Source organism: Salvia splendens, chromosome 3 (assembly GCF_004379255.2).
Source record: "Salvia splendens isolate huo1 chromosome 3, SspV2, whole genome shotgun sequence".
Classification (NCBI taxonomy): Eukaryota; Viridiplantae; Streptophyta; class Magnoliopsida; order Lamiales; family Lamiaceae; genus Salvia; species Salvia splendens.
In genome coordinates, this window is record NC_056034.1 from 1,787,903 (window position 1) to 1,794,367 (window position 6,465).

The window sequence follows — 6,465 nt, forward strand, 5'->3', positions numbered from 1 at the left end:
AATCGTTGGCTTGTTGTAGTTCGTTTCAGACGAACTGCTTGTTAAGCTGAATTGTGGTCTTGTATCCTCCTTAGAAGCTTGGACTCACAATAGTCTTTAATAATCGATCTAAAAAGGGGATCAGCCTTTAAAGAACGATATACCTCGGTACCATTTGTAAGAGACGACAAGCACATAGAGACAAAACACATAGAGAAAAAATGAAAAAGATGAAAGAAAAAAAACTTTAAACTTTTTATAAAACGACAAGTAAAAGGTACAAGTAAAAAACAAACAAATAAAAACATGTACCCCTATGACCGAACTAGACACAAGACAGACTGACCGGACTTTGTCTCTTACAAGTGGAACTTCTTGAGGTTGGAGACGTGCCATGTTCGGGGTACTTGTTCTCCTGACATGTGAGTCAATTTATAAGACCCTTTGCCGAGGACTTCTGACACCCGATACGGACCCTCCCATGTGGGCTCGAGTTTGCCCAGCTTTTCTGCTCGGCTTACTTCGTTGTTTCTCAAGACGAGATCTCCCACTTGAAATTGAAGCTTTTTCGCCCTTTGGTTATAATACCGGGCTACTTGCTCCTTATACTTGGCTGCTTTTATGCACGCCAACTCTCTTCTTTCTTCGGCGAGATCTAGTTCTGCTCTCAGTCCGTCGTCATTCATTTCTGAGGAGAAATTTAGAGTTCGGGGACTGGGTACGCCGATCTCCACCGGAATTACGGCTTCAGTGCCGTACACCAGACTATACGGAGTTTCACCGTTGGAGGTTTTGGGTGTAGTTCGGTAGGACCATAGGACTTGAGGGAGATTTTCTACCCATTGTCCTTTGGCTTGTTCTAACCGAGCTTTTAACCCTTTCACCAGAATCCGGTTCGTTACTTCCGTTTGTCCGTTTGCTTGGGGATGGGAGACCGAAGTGAACCGCTGTTGAATGTTCAGCTCTTGGCACCAATTCTTGAACGTCTTGTCGGTGAACTGAGTCCCATTATCCGAGACGAGGATGCGGGGTATGCCAAATCGGCACACTATGTTCTTCCAGACGAAGTCCAATGCCTTTGAGCTCGTTATCGTAGCTAATGGCTCAGCCTCCACCCACTTCGTGAAGTAGTCCACAGCAACGATAAGGAATTTCATTTGCCGAGGAGCTTGAGGAAGTGGTCCCACTATGTCTATGCCCCATTGCATGAAAGGCCAAGGGCTTTGCATAGTGTATAGATCGGTCTGCGGCATCCTTGGGACATTTGCATGAATTTGGCACTTCGTACACTTCTTGACGAACTGCACTGCCTCTTGTACCATGGTTGGCCAATAATATCCCCATCTCAGAACTTTTTTAGCTAAAGCTCTGGCTCCGATGTGGCTACCGCACGATCCTTCATGAACTTCTCTGAGGATGTAGTCCGTCTCTTCTGGTCCTACGCACCGCAATAACGGCTGGAGGTAAGACTTTCTAAAGAGGACTCCTTCATGAAGTTCGTACCGAAGTGCTCGGCACGTGATCTTCCGAGCTTCTCTCTTATCCTCGGGCAATTGTCCTTGATCCAGATACTGCAAGATCGGCGTCATCCAGTTCGGCGAGCTGGATACTGAGTGTACCTCGGCTTCATCAATGCTTCGGTGCATTAATTCTTCCGCCTTTGAGCTCGGATCTGAGGCCAACTTACTTAAGGTATCTGCTCGGCTATTTTCCGCTCTGGGAATGCGGATTATCCGAAAATAGGAGAAACTTCGGCTGATGCTTTGCGCTTTGTCCAAATACTTCTTCATTCTCTCGTCACGGGCTTCACTTGTACCCAACATGTGATTTACTATGACTTGTGAATCACAATGGACTTTGAGAGATTTGACGAGCAGACTTTGCGCTAACTGGAGTCCGGCCAGGAGGGCTTCGTACTCGGCTTCATTATTAGTAGTGGGGAATAGGAACCGAAGTGAGTAGGCTACCTCGTGTCCGTCGGGAGCGACAAGTAAAATACCAGCTCCACTTCCCATCTTGTTCGAAGCTCCATCTACGAACCCGCTCCAGCAGTCCGGCGGCTCTACTTCGGATTCCAAGGGCTGTGCTAGTTCGGCACTGGCAGAATTCTTCTGTTCGGCAATAACAGGAATTGCTTGATCGAACTTCGCTTCTGCAAGAAAATCTGCCAAGGCTTGTCCCTTGATGGCTTTCCGAGGTAGATATTCAATTGTGTGCTCTCCCAACTCTATAGCCCACTTGGCGATTCTGCCTGATGCTTCTGGTTTGGTCAACACTTGCCGAAGTGGCAGATCAGTTAAGACGCATACCTTGTGAGCATAGAAGTATGGCCGCAGTCTCCTTGCTGCATTTACTAATGCCAGAGCAATCTTTTCCAGAGGTTGATACCTGGTTTCTGGACCTCTTAATGCTCGGCTTGTAAAGTAGATGGGAAGCTGCTTTAGGCCTTCTTCTCGTACAAGCACCGCGCTGATGGTTTGATCCGATGCCGCTAAGTATAAGAATATTACTTCGGCTTCGGTTGGAGCAGAGAGAATAGGAAGCTCGGCTAGATAACTTTTGAGCTCGTCAAAGGCCTTTTTCTGCTCGGCTCCCCACTCGAACTTTGGTGCCTTTTTCAACACCGTGAAGAACGGCAGTTGCTTTTCGGCTGCTTGAGAAAGGAATCGATTCAGTGCGGCTAGACATCCGGTTAGCCTTTGCACGTCATGTATGGACTTCGGCATCGCCATGTTTTGAACAACTTGAACTTTTGAGGGGTTTGCCTTGAGTCCGTCCTTTGAAACCCAACAACCCAGAAACTTTCCCGAATCTACCAAAAAGGTACACTTTTGGGGATTAAGTTTGAGGTTGGCTTTCTTGAGCACGTTGAGAGTGGACTTGAGGTTGTGCTCGTACTCCGAAGTGCTTTTGCTTTTGACGACTATATCGTCAACATACACTTCGACCTCCTTTCCAATCAGGTGCCGAAAAAGCTTGTCTACCATCCTTTGATAAGTGGCTCCGGCATTCTTTAAACCGAATGGCATCTTTTTATAAGCGAAAATGCCGAAATCAGTAATGAAGGCCGTTTTTGAAGCGTCAATCTCATCCATTAAAACTTGATGGTATCCTTTGTACAGATCAAGAAAATAAAAAATTTCAAAGCCTATCAAAGCTTCTACTTTTTTATCTATGTTCGGAAGGGGATAGCAATCTTTGGGACAGTGCTTATTTAGATCGGTGAAATCTATGCACATCCGCCATCCTCCTTCCTTTTTCTTGATCATGACAGGATTGGCCACCCACGAAGGATACTTCACTTCGAATAACACATCCGCCTTCAATAATTGACGGACTTCGTCATGGATGACTTGACTTCGTTCTGCCGCAAAGAGTCTTTGCTTCTGTTTTATCGGCCGGACTGAAGGATCAATATTTAACCGATGAGTGATTACCTCGGGGGGCACTCCGGTCATGTCCAACGGAGACCATGCAAAGACGTCTTTATACTCCTTGAGGAGCTGGATGGTTTTTTCCCGAAGTAGGGGCGTTCCCGCGAAGCCGATCTTAACCGTTCTGGATGGATCGTCTTCGTACAGCTGAACTGTCATCGAGTTCGGCTCCGGTATGACTTCGGTCATCGCCTCTGACTCCGGCTGCTGTGATTGCTATGCTTGGTGGTGCCGATCTGACTGCTCGGCACTTCTAAGCGCAATTTGCAGACATTCCTTTGCTCTCTTTTGGTCACCTCGGATGACCGCTATCCCTCCTTTAGTAGGGATCTTGATGGTGAGGTGATAAGTGGAGCAAACGGCCCGAACTGTGTTGAGCCAGTCTCTTCCCAGGATGATGTTGTACGGGGACCGAGCTTTCACCACGAAAAACTCAATCATCGTACTGGAGCTAGTAGGCGCTTTCCCCACCGTGATCGGAAGGCTGATAATACCTTCAGGGCGGGTGTCCTCCTGGGCGAAGCTCTTCAGGGGAAGCGGAGCCGGACTGAGCCGAGCTGGGTCCACTTCTAGTTTGTCAAAGCACTCTTTAAAAAGAATGCTAACCGACGCTCCTGTATCCACAAACACCCTGTGGATCAGTTTGTTTGCCACTCCGGCTTGGATGACAATGGCGTCTTGGTGAGGAGAGATGGCCGGGACGGGATCAGCATCCGAGAACGTAATCACTTCGTCCTGCTTCAGCCTTTTATGCGTTGGCTCCTCTCGATTGGAGCCTCTGCGCTCTGACTTTAGGGACGACTTGGTCTTCCCGGCAGGGAGAGCGTCAATAGTCTGGATTACTCCATCATATTGCGGCTCGTCATCGTCTTCGGGATCCGGCTGCCTTTTCGGATCCTGAGGAGCGCAGTTCGCACCACTCTGCTTCTTATTCTTCTTTGGCTGCTTGCTTTGGTATTTTTTCAATGTCCCTGCCTTCACAAGAACATCGATACCTGCAGCCAAGTTTCTGCACTCCTCAGTATCGTGACCGTGGTCTTGATGGTAGGAGCAGTAGCTATCCTGTGGTCGGCGCGCGGCTGATTTCGTCATCCGCTTTGGCTTTTCGAATAGGTCAGAGTGCAGTTCGAAAATTTCCGCTCTCGGCTTGTTCAGCGGTACGAACTGAGCGGGCGGCTTCTCGGGATTGAGACGGGGTCCCAATCTGTCTTGCACCGGAGCCCTTTGAATTCTTTCAAATGGAGTCCGGCGAGGATGCCCCTGATCGCTATGATCGGGCTTCCTTCTGTCTCCTCGGGTCGATGAGCTGTCTAACGACCGTTTGCGACGGTCTGCCTCATCGGCCCGGGAGTACTGGTCCGCAATGTCCCACATTTCCTGAGCTGTCTGCGGACCGCACTCAACGAGCTTCCTGTAGAGAGCTCCGGGCAGGATTCCATTTTGGAATGCCGAGATGACAAGCAGATCGTTGAGATCGTCTACTTGCAGGCATTCCTTGTGGAATCTTGTCATAAAGTCGCTGATTTTTTCGTCGCGACCTTGACGAATGGAAAGCAGCTGAGCCGAAGTGATTCGGGCTTCCGCTTTCTGAAAGAACCTCCTGTGGAAGGCATCCATTAGATCTCGGTAAGATCTGATGCTGCCCTGGGGGAGGCTATCGAACCACCTTCTCGCGTTCCCGATGAGCAGCTCGGGAAACAGCTTGCACATGTGGACCTCGTTGAGACCCTGGTTCGCCATGTTATATTGATAGCGCCCCAAGAAATCGTGAGGGTCCACGAGCCCGTCGTAAGTCATCGACGGAGTTCGGTAGTTCTGTGGTAGAGGAGTTCGGGTGATGTCGTCCGAGAACGGAGTCTTCAGTGCTCCGTACACGGCGAATCCGATATCTCGTCGGTATGGAGGAGATTGAGTTCTCCTGTGATTCCGGTACCGAGGAGGAACTGGAACATGTTGGGGACGGGGATTCTTTCTCCTGGGAGATGCGACACTACTGCGGTAGTGACTTTCTTGTGCGGAGGGAGAAGGAGAATCCGCCGTTTTTGTCTCCGGCTGCTTTTGGCTTTTTTGCAGGAAGGTTAAGAATTCCTCCTGCTTCGCCGCCAAAAACTGCTTGACAGCCTCATTCAAATCGGGCTGCTGGGAAGACTCAGTGGGACGATTTTTGGAGCGGCTTGTTCCTTCGCCATGAGAACTGGTGGTGGATTTATCCCTAGGCTGTTTTCCAGACCTATGGGATGGATTGGCTTCCTCCTGGTTCTCACGGGCAGGAATACGGGTACTCTGCGATCTGGTATGCATTTTTTGGGTGGAAAAAATGAATCAAAAATTCGCTTTATCACAAATTTTGTTCTCTGTTTCCCACAGACGGCGCCAGTGATGAATCCGCGAATTTTTGATGTTAGTAAATGCTGGTAGAGAATAAAGACTACGACACAATGAATTTACGTGGTTCGATTTACTGAAGTAAATCTACGTCCACGGGAAGAAGGGAGGGCAAGATTGTATTGCTTGATCTGGGATTACAGCTTACAACACAGACTTGCTATATGATATTTTATCTCTGGAGAGCTTAACCTTCTACCTGATCTAAGTTCTATTTGTACATTGAACTAGGATCGTGGTTTGCAGCCCCACTAACAAGATCGTGGGTGAGCAATAACTGCTCAATAACTGCTTCGTACCACTAAATAGATCGTGGGTATAGCGGAGGTCGTGGAGGCCTTTCATGAGTCCACTAACTCCTAGTTCGGTCGAATGCTGAGACCGAACTGCTGGACTTTACCGATCAGCTCTTGCCGATCTGAGAGGAGAGCTTGACTGGTCGGCTTTTACCGAGCTGTAGGCTGAGTCCGAACTCTTTGGTCGTGCCGAACTCTTTGGTGCCGAACAGATACTCTTTCTTGGGCTCTGGGCTGATGGGCCGTCACTGTTATTGGGCTTGCCATTAGGGTTTAGTTCGTACCCCATCAATCTACATGTGTTCGGAGATGTTCTTGAGGGTTCTGGTGTATTTGAGTGTGTTTCGAGAGACTTTCCGAGTTTGTGAGGT